This window comes from Hemitrygon akajei, chromosome 7 (assembly GCF_048418815.1).
Source record: "Hemitrygon akajei chromosome 7, sHemAka1.3, whole genome shotgun sequence".
Classification (NCBI taxonomy): domain Eukaryota; kingdom Metazoa; phylum Chordata; class Chondrichthyes; order Myliobatiformes; family Dasyatidae; genus Hemitrygon; species Hemitrygon akajei.
Genome location: NC_133130.1, coordinates 142,130,307 through 142,150,639, shown reverse-complemented (window position 1 = coordinate 142,150,639; position 20,333 = coordinate 142,130,307). Strand labels below are relative to the sequence as shown.

General features: G+C 43.6%; 1 long non-coding RNA gene across 2 annotated transcripts in view; it reads right to left on the bottom strand.

The window, feature by feature from the left end:
* Positions 1–3,782: 3,782 nt before the first annotated feature.
* LOC140730997 (uncharacterized) overlaps positions 3,783–20,333 on the bottom strand; it is a 566,791-nt gene continuing 550,240 nt past the window's right edge. For both annotated transcript variants that reach the window (XR_012099714.1, XR_012099715.1), the window contains exon 4: positions 3,783–3,845. This is a non-coding gene — a long non-coding RNA (uncharacterized lncRNA). The remainder of the gene's footprint in view (positions 3,846–20,333) is intronic.

The window sequence follows — 20,333 nt, the reverse complement described above, 5'->3', positions numbered from 1 at the left end:
TAACGATACCCACAGTCCTGTATTACACCAGGTCTGTGTAACGAGTCCCACAGTTCTGTATACACCAGGTCTGTGTAACGAGTCACACTGTTCTGTATTACACCAGGACTGTGTAACGAGAAATCAGTGTGCTAACAAGGGAACAGATTCTTCCTTGTAACGTTAGTGAGAAATCTGTGTATTAGCAAGGGAAGAGAAACTGAATGAGACTTTCTGAATGGTGTTTCCAGACTGCACGGGCACTGATTTGAAGACCTCCACAGAACAACAAGGAAGTGCACCGATGTTAAACAGTGGATTAGTATCTGCCCTAGGGGCCCTCTGGAGTTGAGCATCACAGGAACATTGGATGGACACCACTCGTTGTTTGAAAGTTGCAATGAGAAGGGAAAAGTAAGCCGAGTGGCTACAGACCCATCAGTGTAATAATACGCTGCAGACCAACAATGCTATGGTAGTGATCGATCTAGTCAATTGCCCACAGCTGCTCTCAGAGTTATTCCTCTTTGATCCAAGGTGGATGACCTCAGACTTTGCCACATTGCCTTCCATCTGAATGAGCTTTGCCCTCGAATGACCTCTATCAGTATTCTGTTCCTAGCTATTCCACCCTCCAATAACCGTTTCCTTTGCCCCATAACTTGCTGAGTTCCCTAGACATTTACCCTTTGGTAAATATTTAAATGAAATGTTCAGCTCCAGGTTGGGGGAGCTGTGAATGTCCAGTACTTACCAGAAGGTCAGTAGATCACTCAGCCAGAGCAGCAGGTTTGTTTAATTTTTCTTTCAATGCTTTTCCTGAAATAAGAGGTAATATTATCTATTTGACAAATTCAATTTAGATTTTTGTTTTGAAGTTGCCATTTCTTTAATCGATGTACCGGACACTTGCATTTCTGGAGATATCTCTAGCTTGTCTGGGCTACTGCATACACCGCGGTAGCATATGAGCAAACACTACAACTTCCTTGTGTGATCTCGAATCGAAAAATGACCCACTGATAATCTGAGTCATCACAAGGTTCCAACATTGCTACCATCAGTCACGGACTGAGAGCTTCTTGCCTGTGTGTAAAGGAGAAAGAGGATTTGTGTTGAACAGAACTTCAGTTCCTGTAACAGTAACATGCAAAAGGCACTGGAAACTTCCAGAAATGAAAATATCCCAGTTCCCATAAATGTCTCCTCTCCACATTTCTGTGAAGTTCCACTGGGCTCATTGCTCAGATGACATGCAAACAGAACCCTATCACCCACCAGTCAACGAACACCACTCCCTAAACTCCAGGTACCCTCGATTAGAGTGGATCCATTCCCCAGCATGAACTGCATTCCAGAAATCTCCAGTCCTGTCATGATGCTGATCTCCATTGCCCCAAATGTCCATCCTTAATCCTCACATCACTGTCAATTTTCATTCAATCAAATTTCAAAAGAAATACTTACTGATTTTGCTTAGGATTTTGTTGAAAAATCAGTCCACTTTCTACGTCTCTGCAGCTGTTTGTCTGTTGACCAATGAAATGAGAGACAATATGAGGCGACCCACGTTAGTGTTCAGAGCTCTGTATTTGCTACACGGGTCACTGGGTGTCACCGAGCACTGGTGTTTGCACAGTAACAAAGCAAATTTAGAGCCTCATTAACATCAGAAAATAGATACTCCCACATTTCATTCTTCCTTCAGCAGGATCTTTAAATAAAACACCAGAGTATGCCCTAGAATACCAGTGTGTTGCACTCTTAACAAGCCCTCTTCCCCCAGTTCAGGGGCATTCGGGATAGAGAAGAAATGCTGACATTGCTCTCTGTGTCACCTGGCGGCAATAAACAAAACTGGCGCACCTGAAGATTCCATATTCTGCCCAGACCAAAGATCACAACTGGACCAGGAGGAGACTGCTCAGCCCCTCACCCATTCAGTGGGGTCCAGGCAGCCCGTGCATCTCACTCCCCACAGATTGAACTAACAAGATGCAACTGAGGTCACTCTCAGGATCAAACTAATCCAGCAACTTTTCTTATGACATTTAACATAGAACTTAGAACAGGACGTGTGCCTTGGCCCACGATGTTGGGTGGACCTTTTAACCTTCTCTAAAATCAATCTAACCTTTTCCTTTCCTCTCTCATAGCCTTCCATTTGTCCTTCATCCATGTGCCTATCTAAGAGTCTCTTAAATGCCCCTAATTCAAATGCTCCTACCATCACACCTAGCAGGGCCTTTCCTCCAGTCACCTGAGAATATGGTCCCTCATATGAGCCTATCTGCCCTGGGACACTGTCTCTGAATATCCACTTGACCTTGCCCCTTATCATCCCAAATATGTGTGTCTATTAATTCACCACTCATCCTTTTTCGCTGCAAGGACTAAAACCCTGGATTGCTAAACCTATCCACAAAACACATGCTCTCCAAACCAGGATGCATCCTGGTAAAACTCCTCTGCACCTTCCCTAAAGCACTCACATCATTTATATGAGGAGGGATCCTGAACTGAACATAATACTCCAATTCCACACTGTACCACCTCACACTTTTCTGATTGAATTCATCCATCACTTCTCAGCCCAGCTTGGTATCCGATCAATTTCCTGCTGTAACTGGCAACAATGTTCTATACTACTCCACCTAACTTTCTGTCATCTGGGAATTTATAAATCTACCCTGACGTTCATCAGGACCCTCTCACTGAAAATATTCATTGGGAATCTCCCCTGCCCACTCTGACTCCAGGCACATGTTTCTGCTTCTATCCCTGATCTGTCCTAAACTGACTTTCTCCTATACTCACTCTAGTTATCCTTCTGCTCTTCACGTATGTGTGGTATACCATGGGCATTTCATTAATCGTATGTGCCAAGATATTCTCATGCCCCATTCCAGCTCTACTAGGACCATTCCTAGTTGACTTTGTGGTCACCTTGTAACTTCCTAGGGCCATGTCTGATCTTTCCTTCATAAACCTGCATCTTCAACCTGTTTCCTCCTGTATTTCTCTTTCGTCCTCTTGATGGTCAACATACCTTGTCAACCATGGTTCCTTCACCCTATGATTGTTTCCCTGTGTTAATGGGTCAAAGCTATCCAGAAGCCCATTCTGTCAATCACCCACACACTAGGAACAATTAACCTTTTAAGCTGAACATGCCTGAGACATGGCAGGAAACTGGAGTGACTGGAGGACTTCCAGGCCATCAGTGAAATGATCCAAACCCCACACAGATACCACTGGAGGTCAGGATCAAACTCGGTGCACGAAACCATGAGGCTCCAGCTCCACTAGCTGTGCTAAGCCACAGTTTCAGAGGGACCAACCTCTTCCTGAAGATATTGTCCCATTGCCTACTCTTACCCAGATTTCCATCCAGTGGTTCGCGAACCTCGTACTGGGAACCAACCAGCTTCCGCAGTGCCTCTTCTGTAATAGACAGAGAGCAATGTGTTGTGTTCAGTTGAGCTGATCACTGTGTTTGTTTCTACATTCAATACAGACAGCTGGGAATCTTTGCTGTTTCCATGTTGGATTACCCTGCTGCATGGGCTGAAGCCACTTGGACAACAGTTGAGTGTTCGACACATCTCCCTCCCCTGCACCAACCTGCCTCATCTCCCTCCTCAGAATATTGTTCTACTCCTTTGTCTGTCCAGCATCAGGTTAATAACATCAATGTTACCTGTTATCGTAGACGCTGCTCTCAGAGTAGAGCCGGGGAAGTGGTGGGAGGGAAACCTCACCCGTCACTGTCAGCACAGGGAGAGACAGAAGGGGATGTGAAAACTCACCCAGTTCTCGCATGTCGATCTCCCTCAGGGCAGAGTCCAGCTCACGCATAGCCTCCTCTGGAATAAATGCAACAGGCTGTAAGGCATCTTGACCTCTCAGTGTTGACTATTTCAGAAACAGCTGCCTGCTCCTCTGTTTAATGTTCCCCACTGAGCTGAATCCAGAATGGACAATGTGTGCATGGTATAACGGAAAGGTGTGTAATGAATAGATGGGAATGTGGTGAAAAGACACAGTGTCTCTGCCAGGCTGGTGTCTTATTAGTGAACCAGCACCAACCTACATGACAACATTAGTCAACATCACCAGTGTCCTGTGGACCTGCATCTGTGACTCTGATATCATTTCAGTATCCAGCACCTGTTGTCAGGCCTGCACAAGTTGGAACCACTTAGTTTCCACCCAGATAACAGGAGTCACCTGCCCCTCATTTTCAACTCATCACCTGCAGCCTATTTAAACCCAGCTCCCACCCACAACACTCGCTCTTTCAAATGAAACAGCCAGCCTCATACATTTGCTCCTCATCATCTATTTCCTTGTTTCCATGTCAGCTTTCTCTTGTTTTGTGGCCCCTCATAGACTGTAATTTTGCAGTTTGTTTTTGAAGTCATTGACCCCCACTAAATAGTCTCTGCTGCTGCAGTTTTGGGTCAAGAATTCTCCACAATTCCTGACACCCGCACACTTTCAGCAATGGACAGGGTCATCAGTTAAAGATTGACTTCTTGTTAATTCTATTTTCCACAAATTGTGTGTCCACTTCCTCCACCCCACCCTCTGAACTGTTGCACTTGGATCACCCGGAGCACTTTGTCAAAGATGACTGTTCTGTTCTCTGGTATCTAAAACTTGGGCAGTGCAGGAAGTTCAATGTTTTTCTCAGGTTTGACAGAAGACAGAACCAATCTTTGAAGCCTGTGGTCTCTGCCCCACTGTTGACCTGTATACCCCCTTCCCCTGAATCCATCGGTCACTGGTCCACTAACTTTATCCCTCTGTCAATTGCACCAGAAATGGAACCATTAGTGTGGACAGACTTTCCCTTTTCCCACCACACTGAAAGCAACAAATAATTTGATTGGTTGCTACCTTTTGCTTTCTGGGTGTTATTCAGAATTTCAGTTTGTTCAGTGACTCCATCCATCTCAATGATAAATGAAGTTGGGATTTGTTGGAAGGATTGAGCTGCTGTTTCACCTAAACACATTCAGCACTGCTGAACACACTGAGATTGGAGCAGAGGTGTCGTCCTCCTTTACTGTCCTTGGAGAATGGCAGCAGAGACACAGATTGTGACTTGGGAGGTGCAGCTACATTCTCTCATCACCTCTGCCTGCCATGCTCAATCCCTGAGGATTCAATACTGTTCTGGGACTTGACTGAGACTAAACTGCACTGGAAGAGAGAATCGATGTTGGAGTCACTCACCTGCCCCAGCAGAATGGAGGGCGACCACAGACAGCACGACCAAAAGCCCGAGTAGGGAGAACCGCCAGGACTTAAGAACTTTTTAAAAGCTATTATTAATGCTTTTTGAGATAGTGATTTAGATGCATATCATATTTTTTACTGAGTTAAGTATTGTATGTAATTAGTTTTGCTACAACAAGTGTATGGGACATTGGAAAAAAAGTTGAATTTCCCCATGGGGATGAATAAAGTATCTATCTATCTATCTATCTATCTATCTATCTATCTATCTATCTATCTATCTATCTATCTATTATTGCAGCTGTGATGTCAAGTGGTGAGCTGCCATTCCTCCCGGCCTTTGAATATCCTCTTATCATCACATCTCAGAGCTGTTCCTCCCTACCTCAGTTTCCAGTAATATCTTTATCATTTGTAACTCTGGTAAGCACCAGGTTGGTTTTTTGGATTCCAAGTAATAATCAATTGAGATAACGTCAAATCTCAACTGTCACCCCACATAATGTAAAAGCTTTTATTGTTCTTCCATTTCTTAAGTCTGTTCCTGTTATTCAAATGAAGAAATCTGCTGATCTGAGAGAGTCAGGAGAATATGAACAGACCCAAGATTGTAGTGGTGCTGAAGGAAGAGGGGGAAATTGGTGATTCAAATAATCCCAGGTTCACCACGACTTCAGACAAGTTTGTTTCACACTGAGGTCACCTCTGGATCAGTTCTCCCTTTCCTGTCCCAGTGTTTCTCCCTTTTCCCAGACTCATTCTCAGGTTCCCACTTCACCACAGGTTCTCTCCATCCACCCTCGTGTCCACCTCTGGAATGCACTGAACTCCCAGTCAATATGTGTTTGCTGCCCTGACGTTGATTCTGATATCATTGACAGCTCGTCATACTGAAGGGAAGCAGTTTCTCAGTTCTGAACCAATCTCTTTACTCCACATTTATGGATCGGTTTGTGTTCCCACTGTGATGTATCCCTTCTTGCCTCAGTCTATGATCCATTGGGACCCACCTTCACCAGCTCTGCTTCCTCCCCCATCCCCCGTCTACCCACATTCCCACTGCACCAGGCCAGAGAGAACATTGGGACCTGTGTGACCCAGGACCAAACTTTAAACCCCAGTGATCAGAACTGCATATACTGTAAATTTTGAACAGTTCAGGCAGTATCTGAGGTGTGAGAGAGATGTAATGATTCTGGTCTACATCAACAGATCTTCAAAAAACAGATCCTTTTCAGCTCCAGGACTAAGTATTTCGACCCAAACAAAATCAGGAACTCTAAATTAGTTTTCATCGTCTCAAATAAAAAGATTCCTGATCGAACCCAGTGCTTTTCTCTGGAAAGGCACCTCCTCCACTTGACGAAATCCTGTTTTCCCATCTCCCGTCCCATATATTATCTTGTATTTTTGTACAACACTGGAAGACTATTGGACCCAAAGTGTAACTGCCGGCTGTCTCAATAATCCCATTACACCCATTTAACAGCAACATAAGCACTCTCTCTGAATGTCCAGCAATTGACCCCAAATTATCCTTCTTATCACTTACACCAGGGCTGATTTACAGGAGCCAATTAACCTCCCAGCCTGGGATGTGGGAGGAAACCAGATCACCAGGAGTAAACCACAGAGTCACTGGGAGACGGTACAAACCCACACAGACAGTATCAGGGTCAGGATCGACCCTGTCACTCTGACGTTGTGAGGTTAAAGAACTAACGTCAGGCACTGAAACCATCACTGCTTCCTGTTGTGTTACATTCACTTATATGAGATTTTAACCCCGTGTTGGTCTTCATCTCCCTGTAGACTTCATCCATACTGCCCCCACAGCCTCTGACAGATTTCATTTCCAATACATTCCTCAGCTGGCAACTCAGACCTCTGATCAGAATGAATCCTCTCCCACCCCTCTCCGTCCACCCCACTGGCTTTGGTGACTGACCCGGAAGAGCCTATCTCACCAACACTGCTTCTCTATTTCCCTCCACCTTTCAAACCCTCTCATTTGTGAACATTTCCCATCCTCCCTCTGTTCACCCCTCTGACTCTGCCCCTCGGTGCCTCTGTGATTCTCTGTCTGATACCCTGCAACATGTGACACCAGTGATGCTGTGTCAAAGCCCACTGTCAGTGCTATTCATAGGTTCATGAACATCAACTCCCCACCACGAGGAGTCAAAACTTTCCCACAAAGTGCAGAGGAACGATCTTCTGGAACCAAACACCTGTGAGCAGTTTCACTGTGTGAAGAGCAAATTTTCTGTGTGTGATTGAATGATGGAGGGTCAATGAGAGCACTGGATGGTTCAGAGTGAAAGACCCCAAATGATGCTGCCGGGCACTTTACATTTGGACCTAGTTGTAACTAAACTGGAATGTTGATTATAAAGTTCACAAGGAGATGAAGCAGGAAACACTCAGCAGGCCAGGCAGCATCTGTGGCAACAGCAGAGTGGGTTAAAGTTTTATGTTTAAGATACGTCATCATAATTGGTTCCACAGATGCTAAGGACAAGTGTCCCTCAGATATTCTTACTTTTCACTGCAGTGAGGGGCCTCAACTCACTATAATCCTGTATTGGGAGGTTTGTGTGTTTGACGATAGCAGAATGCAAATTTTTCATTAATACATGTCTCCACAAACTTTATCAGGTAATGTTTATAATGAGTTATTCATTCTGATTCACTTCACCTGAGCTGAGGAAATAAGACTAAGTTAAGTTTGCATAAATTTCTCAGGAAAGCAGTGATATGTACAATCTATATTGAAGTTATTCATTACTGTGTGCATCAGGTGTTGTAAATCAATAGACCAACGAGACTACCGTTGTGTATCTGTATGGATAACACATGTTCTGAAGTGTTTCTGTACGGTGAAAAATAATGTTGTTATTAGACCATTTATGAATGCTAACGGTGCAGTTAATGTGAATGGTCTATACGACCGTAAGATGTAGGAGCAGAATTCAGCCATTTTGCCCAAAGAGTCTTGTCCGCCATTTCATCATGACTGATCCATTTCCCTCTTAGCCCCAATCTCCTGCCTTCTCCCCATATCCCTTCATGCCATGACTAATCAAGAATCCATCAACCCCTGCCTTAAATGTTCCCAATGACTAGGCCTGTCACCAGGTGCGGATATGGCCCAAGTACGGTGTGAGAGACACTGACGCGGGTCGATAGTTCAGACTTTAATGCAAACAATGTTAAAGGGAAAAGAAAACAATGAATGCTAGGCCAAAACAGGGCCGTTAACTAAAACTCTCAAATGGAAAACGAAGCCTACACTGCGGCTGGAAAGAACAACTACGAATAAAACGAATACCGCTAGCCTTCAGAGTCAGTTGACTCGACAGTCCAATTTCTCAGACAAAGCGGAATACAGATAACGAAGAGTAGCTGTGCCCAAGTCTCGACAAATACTGTGACGGAATGAATGGAGTTAAATACTATCACAATGAAATGATAATTAGCTGACACGTGCATATTCACGAGTTCAATTGCCAAATCTGATGCGCTGCTGAATCCGTGGTTGTGGCGAGGCCTCCACATCCAAGTATGGCAATAAACTCCACAGATTCACCACTCTTTGGCGAAAGAAACTCCTCCTCATCTCCATTCTGAACGGATGTCCCTCCACTCTGAGGTTGTGTCCTCTGGTCTTTTACTCTCCGACATAGGAAACATCCTCTCCACATCAACACTACTGAGGCCTTTCAAAATTCAATAGGTTTCAATGAGTTCACCCTTCTTTCTTCTGAATTCCACTGAGTAAATGGCCCAGAGCCATCAAACACTCCTCATATGAAATGCCTTTGACTCCCACAATTATTTTCGTGAACCTGCTCTGATTCCTCTCCAGTGTTAGCAGATCCTTTCCCAGATCAGGGCCCAAAACTGCTCACAATACTCCAAGTGAGGCCTCACCAGTGCTTTATGAGGTCTCAAAATTACATCCTTACTTTTTATTCTAGTCCTCTCAAAATGAATGCTAACATCACAATTGCCTTCCTCACCACCGACTCAATCCGCAAATTAACCTTTAAGGAATTCTGCATGAGGGCTCCCACGACCCTTTGCACCTCAGGATTTAGAATTTTCTCTCTATTTAGAAAATAGTCTATGCATTATTTCTTCTACCAAAGTGCATGGCAATACAATTATGGACACTGTATTCCATCTACCACCTCTGTGTCCATTCTCCTAATTCCTTCTGTAGTCTCTCTGCTTCCTCAAATCTACCTGCCCTTCCACCTATCATCATATCACAGTAAACATTGCTGCAAAGCCATCAATTTCTTCATTCAAATCATCGACGTATAATGGAAAAAGCAACAGTCCCAACTCAGGCCCCTGTGGAACACTACCAGACATTGGCATCCAACCAGAAAAGGCTCCCTTCATTGCCACCATTTGCCACCTGCCAATCAGCCATTACAGCCTGTTGTCTTTATTCCAAAAGAGGCACTAGATGAGGATCACAGGACTAACTCAGCTCTCACGGGACTCAATATGCCAGAGCTGGGGAAGTATTCACATCTCCTGTATCTCTCCACATTGATGGTGAAGGGTGAGGTTCCCCTTCCACCACTACCCTGGCACTACTCTGGGAGCAGCATCTTCAACAAGGGGTAACATTGACATTTATAAGAGGATGCTGGGGAAACAAAGAATTAGAACAATGTTCTGATCGGGGAGATGAACCAGGGTGGGGCTGGAAGGGATTTGTGTTGAAATGGCTTCAGTCTGTGCAGGAGGTTCTGGCTAATCCAAGAGGAAAACAGAAAATATTCACAAATGTCTGCTTTGTGTGAAGAGGCAATGACAGAGATCAGGTCAACTGAACAGCAACACGTCATTGTCTGTCTATTTCAGAAGAGGCACTCCAGGAGCTGGATGGTTTCCAGTACGAGGAATGTGAACCACCGAATGGAGATCGGGGAAACTGTCTGGGATGGGACAATATCTTCAGGAGGAGATTGGTCACTGTGAAATGCTGTCACAACATGGCTAGTGGAGCTGAAGGCTTACAGTTTCATGATATGTGTACAACCCTGACCTCTGCTCTGTGTGCATGGAGACTGCATTATCTCCCTGAATGGGAGAGCTTACTGCTTTCATCTCATGTCTCATGCATATGTGGTTTAGAGTTTAATTGACTCAATAGGTAGATAGGCTGACTAGACAAGAGGCCATATTGTGTTTGGTAGTAAGTAATGAACCTGGTCAGATGACAGATTTCTCAGTGGGTAAGCAGCAAGTGTCACAAAACCCCCAAACCTTTACCATATCTTTGGACAGAGACTGGAGCAGATGGCATGGGAAAGTAAATAGGGGAAGGCAAATTATGGTGCTATTATACAGGAACTTGGGAGCATTAAGTAGGAAAAGATATACTCAGAAAAAAGCACAATGAAAATGTGGACACTGTTTAGCAAGCATTTGGATGAGGTTCTAGATAGGTTTGTCCCATTGAGGCAGGGAGTGGAATGTAGTGGGGAGGATGCATGGTTGATAAGAGATGTGGAACATCTAGTCAAGAGGAAGAAAGAAGCTTAGGAAACAAGTATCAGTCAGGACTCAAGAGTTACATGGTAGCCAGGAAAAAGCTTCAGAATGGTCATAAGAGAGCTAGAAGGGTGCATGAAAATGGGGAGTAGGATTGACGAAACCCTCATGGCATCCTATACATCAGTGAAGAACAGGAGGATGTCTCGAGTGAGGGTAGGTCCGATCAGGGATAGAAGAGGAAAAATGTGTCTCGAGCCGGAGCTGGAAAGGAAGGTCCTTAATAAATATTTTGCTTAAGTATTCACCACTGAGAGGGATTGTGATGAGTGTGAGGACTGTGTAAAGCAGGCTGATATAATAGAATATGTCAATGATTAGAAAGTCGACATGCTGGAAATGTTGAGAACACATCAGGATAGAGAAGTCCCAGGGCCAGTTGGAATATGCCCCAGATTGCAAAGGAAAGTGAGGAAAAATATTGCTGGCCTTTGATAATGATCTGTGTGTCCTCACTGGCCACAGGAGTAGTTCCAGAAGATCGGATGATGGCACATTTTAGTCCTTTGTTCAAGAAAGGAAATAGGGATAACCCTGGGAATTATAAACCGGTGAGCCTTGCATCTGCAGTGGGCAAATGATTGGAAAGGATTCTTAGAGACTGGATTAACAAGCATTTGGAGAAACATAGTCTGATTAAGGGTAGTCAACATGACTTTATGAAGAGCACATCATGCCCCTCAGACTTGACTGAATTCTTTGAAAGTGACAAAACAGATTGACAAAGGTAGACCAGTAGATGTGTTGTATAGGGATTTTAGTAAGGCATTTGTGCTAGGTTTCCCAGATATGGGTCATTCAGAAAATCAGGAGGCAGGAGATCCAGAAACGTTGCCTGTGTGAATTCAGAATTTGCTTGCCCGCAAAGGCAGAGGGTGGCAGTATGTGGAGTGAATTCTGTCTGGACGCCGGTGACCCGTGTTCTCTCCAGGGATCTGTTCTGGGACACTTGCTCCTTATGATTTTTATAAATGATTTGGATGAGGATGCGGAAGGGTGAGTAGTAAGTTTGATGTAAAGGTTGGTGGTGCTGTGGATAGTACAGAAGATTGTCGTGGGTTGGTGGGATGGAGAGCAGGGCTGAGAAGTGGCAACTGGAGTTCAGTCAAGAAAGTATGAAGTGGTGCTCTTCAGAAGTTCAAACAAAGGCAGAATATGTGGTTCATTGCAGGATTATTAGAAGTGTGGAGAACAGAGAGATCTTGGGGTCAGGTTTAATGCAGCGAATGGTGAGTGCATGCAACACACTGCCGGGGCAACGGTTGAGGCAGATAGATTGGGGAAAATTAAGAGACTCTTAGTTAGGGGCATAGATTAAAAATAAATGGAGCACTACGTGGGAGGGAAAGGTTAAATTGATCTTAAGAATAGGTTCAAAGGTCAGCACAGCATCGTGAGCCGAGGGGCCTGTACTGTTCGATGTTAAAGGTCATAAGAAAAGATGGTGTATTTGTTCTGTCCTAAGACTGACATCAGTTGCAGTTTAGGTCAGGTTGTGAGGAAATAAAGAGCTGAGTTGGGCGGGTTGCCTGGATGGCACTGAATGGGTGAAGGTCTGAGCCCTCTCTCTGGTCCCAAGTGTGATCTTTGTTTGATGCTGAGTGAGGAAACTTCAGATGCGTCAGTTTTGTTTGTTCAGCAAGTGGTGACATAATAAACAATGTCAGCATTTGTTGCCCATCCCCAGTTACCCCTGAAATGATCTTTGTGCCGGGGGAGAGTGTGTGTTAAAAGGGCAACATTGTGGTGTTCTTGGGCCTATTAAGACCATTAGACACAGGAGCAGAATTAGGCCATTCAGCCCATCAAGCCTGCTCCTCCATTTGATCATTGCTGATCCATTTCCTTCTCAACCCCATTCTCCTGCCTTCTCCCTGTAACCATTTACACCTGGATTTATCAAGAAGTCTTAAATAGGCCAAATGACCTGCCCTCCGCAGCTGCCTGAGGCAATGAATTCACCACCTTCTGGCTAAAGAAATTCCTCATCTTCTCCATTCTAAATGTATGTCCTTCTATTTTGAGACAGTGCCTCTGATCCTAGAAACATCCTCTCCACATCTACTCTATCCAGACCTTTCAAAATTTGATAAATTTCAATGAGATCTCCCTATCATTCTTCTAAACTCCAGCAAGTACAGATCCAGAGCCATCAAAGGTAGACATATGAACATAAGACAATAAGACTATGAGAAATAGGAACAGATTTAGGCCATTTGGCCCATTGACACTGCTCTGTCATTACAACATGGCTGATCCATTTCCATGTCAGCTCTGAGCTCCTGCTTTCTCCCCGTAACGCTTCATTCCCTAACTAATCAAGAATCTATCAGGCTTTGCCTTAGCTATACTTAATGGCTTGGTCTCCACATTTCCCTTTACAGACTCAGAGCCATCAATCAGTCCTCATTTAGTAATGCTTTCATTCCCAGAATCATTCTTCTCAATGTCCTCTTAACCGTCTCCACTGTCAGCACATTCTTTCAAAGACAAGGGGCCGAATGTTGCTGATAATACACTGTGTGTCATATAAGCCTCAACATTACATCCTTGCTTTTTTATCCTAATCCTCTCAAAATTCATGCTAATTTTGCATTTGCCATCCTCACCATCAACTCAACTTGCAAATAAACGTTTAAGAAATCCTCCATGAGGACATACCTTTGCCCACTCTTCCAACCTGTCTAAGTCATTCTGTAGTCTCCTGTTTTCCTCAAGCACAACCTATCTTGTATCATTCACAAACCTGGCCACAAAGCCATCAATTCCATCACTGACATACAATGTCAAAAGCAGCAGTCCCTACACAGACCACTGTGGAATGCCTCTAATTACCGACAACCAACCAGACAAAGCTCCCTTTATTCCCACTCTTTGGCTCCTGTCAATCAGCCAATCCTCTATCCATGCAAACAGCTTTCATGTAATACCATGGGCTCTTAACTTATTAAGCATCCTCATGTGGAGCACCTTGCCAAAGGCATTCTGAAAATGCAAGTACACAGAATCCACCAATTCTCCTTTGATTATCCTACTAGTTATTTCTTTAAAAAATTCCAGCAGATTTGTCAGGTAAGATTTTCTCTTCATGAAATAATGCTGACTTTGGCAAGTGTCTCCAAGTACTCCAAAACCGCATCCTTAACAATCAACTTCAAAATCTTCCCAATCACTAAGGTCAGACTAACTGATCTATAATTTCCTTTCTTCTGCCTCTCTCCCTTCTTGAAGAGCGGAGTGACATTTGTAATATTCTAGTCCTCCAGAACCACGCTACAATCTACTGATTCTTGAATGATCAATACTAATGTCTCCACCATTTCTTCAGGACACCTCTTTCAGAACCCTGGGGTGTAGACCATCTGATCCAAGTGATTTATCTACCTTCAAACCTTTCAGTTTCCTAAGCACCTTCTCTTTAGTAATGACAACTTCACTCATCTCTGTCTCCTGACATTCTCAGAAGTCTGGATTACTGCTCTCCCCTTTGATGCTATTGGCTAGATTACCTTTTTACCATTGTAGTTACTTTATTCTACCCACAAAGATCCTCCATCTTCTGATTCTGTCATCTTTTTTTAAGGATCTGATATTTTTTTTACTAAGAAAGCCACACTACACACTTTATTACCTGCTTGTCTTTTCAAAATAATCTTTATCCTTGGATTTTAAGCTCCCAGCCATAATCTTCTTTCAGCCATAATTCAGTGATGCCCACAACGTCATACCTGCCAATCTCTAACTGCGCTACAAGATCATCTGTCTTATTCTGTATACTGTGTACATTCAAATATAACACCTTCAGTGCTGTATTCATCACCATTTTTGATTTTGTCCCCCTGTTACACTACAACCCATCCCACTGAGTGCCATTTTGCCCCATTATCTGCCTGTCCTTCCTGCACTGGCTGTCCATTTCCTTTCCTTCCTCTGAAGGTCATCCAGGTATCTACCTCCTGCAGCCTAGGGGTGACTACCTCCGGTAGCTTCTATCTATCACCTCCTCAGTTACCCATATGAGTCAAAGGTCATTGAACTGCAGATCCAGTTGCTTAACACATTCTCTGAGGATGGGTAGCTCGGTACCCCTGGTGCAATTGTGTTTATCTGGGAGGCTGGATGTCTTCCAGAATTCCCACGTCTCACACAAAGAATACAACACAGAGACATTCTCATTGCTCTAACTGTGAACTAACAGACAAACAATGAACAGAGAAAAAGAAACGTATCAGATACATACTTTGCCCAAGCCTATTCTCACTCAAGCCTGAGAGCCAATGCTACTCACTCTCTAACACTGGTCCACTCTAACAATGGTCGCTCCCCTTGTCCCCAGTCTTATTTTTATTTGCCCTTGTAATGAATCACTATTTGATCTAGGCAACACAGCCATTCATTCTAGACAGTCACAAGACATATCAGATGCTGGAAACTGGAGCAAAAAACAAGCCACAAGGGTAGAGCAGTGTCTGTGGGAAGAAAATAATTGTTGGTGTTTCAGTTCTAATTAATCTATTCATTCTATAGATCAGGTGTAATACAGGACTGCGGGACTCATTATGCTGACCTGGTGTAATGCAGAACAAAAGATGCCACAGGAGGGAGAATGCACCAGTTATGTCTTCTGTGCAGTTTGACCAATCTGATTCTCTGGGAGAAAAGGACTGTTTCATGAATGCAGAAACTCTGAACCACTCCGCTAACTCTTCATCTACGTGTGCTGACAATAAAGAATTGTCGATGATGCTTTAACAAGTGAAATTTCTGCAACTGCATTCAAAATCTCCTCTCCTTCCTCAGTGCACCTGAGCTACCTCAACTTCATTAAAGTGCAAGATATGAAAATCATACCAGCTCTAATGATTAAAGATCAATATTTTAAATTACAGTTCATGCCTGTGGTCAAAAACTTCAAACTGTTCAGACCCACAGTTCCGCTTTGGGCACAGGGCAGAACCTGAAAGAGAAATGCTGATTAGATCCAATAACAATTGAGTTCAGCCAGTCTTTCCTATGTATAGGAACATAGATTGAATTAGTAACAGAACATCATGATTCTGCAATATGTCACAAATATACATCTTATTGTTATCAGCGATGGAATCAGTGTCTCTGCTTCTTCCTTACCTTGCTTGCCTGGATGCTGTATAGATAGATAGATACTTTATTCATCCCCATGGGGAAATTCAACTTTTTTTCCAATGTCCCATACACTTGTTGTAGCAAAACTAATTACATACAATACTTAACTCAGTAAAAAATATGATATGCATCTAAATCACTATCTCAAAAAGCATTAATAATAGCTTTTAAAAAGTTCTTAAGTCCTGGCGGTAGAATTGTAGAGCCTAATGGCATTGGGGAGTATTGACCTCTTCATCCTGTCTGAGGAGCATTGCATCGATAGTAACCTGTCGCTGAAACTGCTTCTCTGTCTCTGGATGGTGCTATGTAGAGGATGTTCAGAGTTTTCCATAATTGACCGTAGCCTACTCAGCGCCCTTCGCTCAGCTACCGATGTTAAACTCTCCAGTACTTTGCCCACGACAGAGCCCGCCTTCCTTACCAGCTTATTAAGACGTGAGGCGTCCCTCTTCTTAATGCTTCCACCCCAACACGCCACCACGAAGAAGAGGGCGCTCTCCACAACTGACCTATAGAACATCTTCTTATAACTTACTTATAACTTAAGTAAAGCAATTTAAATAGAATAAGTGCAAATGCATGAAGCAGTTGTTCCTCATTTCCTGAGATTTAGTTACTACTTTTGGCTCGCATTACGAAGTTCTGGAACACGGCCAATCAGTGTTTGTTGCGCTTGACACAGCTGTACCATGGTACCCTGGTCACTCAGTGTAACGAGCACCATCTATTCCTTTCCTTAATGTGTACAATATCCACTGCCCTTTCTCAACACCTGTCTGCTTACACCATTTCTGTTGCTGCTGAGGGTGATTTAACCGAAGCTCCGATTTATGTTTATCTCAACAAGGGGCAGAAGGGAAACTGACTGATGAATGGGTTGACTGGTAAATCTCAATGAAACGTTTTACGTCAGGAACATCAACACAGCATCCTTTCATTGAACAAACTTTCTACAGGGGCTCACAGAAAATACCGATGGGCGCTTAAGCAAGGACACCATTAAGAGTGTTGATTGAATGTTTAATCACAGTTGGACTGTCAGAAGAGGGGAAGTGAGTTGGGACCAATCTGTGGGGAAGGGAATGGTGGTGTAAAATACTCGAGGGCAAGTTTCAGGCAAATTACCTTGTAAGATAGAAAATACATGCCAAAAGTGTAATGTCAGAATAATTATGGGAGATTTCAATATGTAGGTATATTTGGAAAATCAGTTTGGTGCTAGGTGCCAAGAAGAGTACGTGAAGAAATCCTGTGGGATGGCTTTGTAGAGCAGCTTGTTGTTAAGCCAAGCTGCTCTACAATAGGCTGCTCAGGATTGGGTGTTCTGTAATGAACCAGATGTGATTAGGGAGCTTAAGGTAAAGGGACCCTTAGTTGACAATGATCATAATATGATAGAATTCACCCTACAGTTTGAGGGAGAGAAGCTGAAGTCAGATGTATTGGTATTGCAGTGTTCCCACCACTCTCCGTATGGAGCTTTTATGTTCTCCCGTGAGTTTCCTCCGGGCGCTCCAGTTTTCTCCCTCAGTTTAAAGATGTACTGGTTGGTAGGTTCATTGGTTATTATAAATTGCTCCAAGTTTAGGCTCGGGTTAAATCGGGGTCACTGGCTAGCATGGATTGAATAGCTGGGAGGTCCTGCTCCACACTATATCTCAACAGTAAATAAATAAAGAGAATGATAGAGGCAAGAGAGAGGAGCTGGTCAAAGTTGATTGGAAGTGGGATTGGCAGGGATGACAACAGAACAGCAGTGGCTGGAGTTTCTGGGAGCAATTCAGAAGGCACAAATAGATACATCCCAAAGAAGAAGATGCACACTAAAGGCAGGTTGATGCAACCATGGCTGAAAATGGAAAACAAAAACAACATAAAAGCAAAAGAGAAGGCAAATAATAGAGCAAAAATGAGTGTAAAGTTTGAGGATTGAGATGTTTTTAGTTACCAATAGAAGGCAACTAAAAAGCCATAAGGAGGGAAAAGATCAAATATGAAGGTAAGACAGTCAGTGGTATCAAAGGGGATACCAAAAGGTTCAGGTAGACTGTATAAAGAGTAAAAGAGAGGCAGCAGTAGATATCAGGGGGCTGGAGGGGTAGTAAAGAGGAACAAGGAAGTGGCAGCCAGACTAAGTCACTCCACTCTTCAAGAACAGAAGGAGGAAAAGAATGGAATCTATAGGGCAGCTAGTCTGACCTCAGTGGTTGGGAAGATGTTGGAGTTGATTGTTGAGGAGGAGGTCTCAAGGCACTTGGACACAAATGATAAAATAGGCCAAAGTCAGCACGGTTTCCTTAAAGGAAAATCTTGCTTGAGCAATCCATTGGAATTCTTTGAGGACATAACAAGTAAGATAGATGAAGGAGAATTGGTGGATGTTGTGTACTTGGATTTTCAGATAATATGAGAAGATTTAACAAGATACGAGCGCATGGTTTTACATGAAAGATACTAGCATGGGTAGAGGATCGGCTGAATGGCAGGAGCCAAAGAGTAGGAATAAAGAGAGCCTTTTCTGGCTGCCTGCCAGCAACTACCGGTGTTCCACAGAGGACATTGTTGATTCATTTTCCATTAAACATCAATGATTTGGATGATGGAATTTATGGCTTTGTCGGCAGGTTTTCAGATGATACAAAAGTAGATGGAGGGGCAGGTAATGTTGAGGAAGCAGGGAGTCTACAGAAGAACTTAAACAGGTTAGCAGAATGGGCAAATATGCGGCAGGTGGAATACAGTGTAGGGAAATATATGGGCATGCACTTTGGTATGAGGAACAAAAGCGTAGATTATTTTCAAAATGGGCAGAAAATTCAAAAAATCTGAGACGTAGAGGGACTTGGGAGACCTCATGCAGAATTCCCTAATGGTGGTGGGGATGATTCCTATAATGGTGGAGGCTCAGACCAGAGGACACAACACCAGAATGGAGGGACATCCATTTGGAATGGAAAAGAGGAGGAATTTCTATTGTCAGAGGGTGATGAATCTGTGGGTTTTGTTGCCCCAGGAAGCAGTGGAGGACAGGTCATTGGGTGCATTTAACATGCTGGTTGATAAGTTCTTGATTAGTCAGGATGTGGACGGTAACGGGGAGAAGGCAGGGAATGAGATTGAGAGGGAAAATGGATCAGCTATGACGAAATGGCAGAGCAGACTTGATGGACTGAATGGCCTAATGGCATAATGGCATAATGGCCTAATTCTGCTCCTGGCTCTTGTGGCCTTACGGTCTTATATATGCTACCATGAGATTAATTTTCTTGCTGGTATTTGCAATCAGACAAAGAAACACACCAGAATAAATGAAAAACTACACCCAAACACAGACTGACGAACAACCAAAATGCTTGCGGATTTAGGTCAGTTTTGAGGCAAGAGAAATTATCCACCACATTCAGGAGCCTGATGGTTGAAGGGTAATTGCTCTTTGGCCAGGGAAAACAGAGAAATTATCACCAAATATGCAGGAAACTCTTCCCTCACTTTCTATAGTAACCTGAGGCATATCATATAATGTTCTCGAGACTTAACTACTCTTAAGTTTTTCAAAAGTTGCGACACAATGGCATGTTCTAGAATATCAGTTTTACACTGTTCTTGTAAAATTCAAGGTCCCTCCCATAGTGAACACAGAAGCAAAATATTCATTAAGGATCTCCTGCATCCTCCAACTCCCCGTATTTTTTTACATCAATGAAGGACCCAATTGTACCCATGGAGAAACTGTGTGCTCCCCAAGCAATCACACCCATTCCACTGTGAAATACTCTCTCTCACATGGACATTGACTCTCCTCAATTTCCCCTTCACCCACTTACACAATGGTAATTACAGGAACCTGTTAACCTCCCAGCCTGCCCATCTCTGGAATGTGGGAGGAAACCAGGCACTCTGGGGAAAACCACACTCACAGGGAGACAGTGCAAACCCTACACAGACTGTGCTGTAGATCAGGATTGAACCCATCTCTCTTGAGCTGTGAGTCAGAAAACTAATGTTAGTCTCTGTGCTTGTCACTGTTACCAGTTGGATTACATCCATTTATTTAAGATTTCAGTCCTGGTGTTGGTCTTCAACTTCCAGCTGTATTCACCCACACTGCCTCCACAGCTTTGGACAGTGTCCATCTCCACCACATCCCCCAGCCCTGCAACTCTGACCTGTGATTCACTGTGTCCACCATAGACCCCTGTCTGTTCATCCCAGTGTCTTAGATGACTGACTGTGAAACAGCCTGTCTTACCATTCCTGTTCTCCACTTACCTGCAGCCTTTAAAATCTTATCACTTGTGTCCCTCCAACCACCTTCAACTCACTCTACTCTGACCCTTAGTGTGTGAACAATTCTCTCTCTGATACCCTGTAACACTGTGATTCCTGTGGTT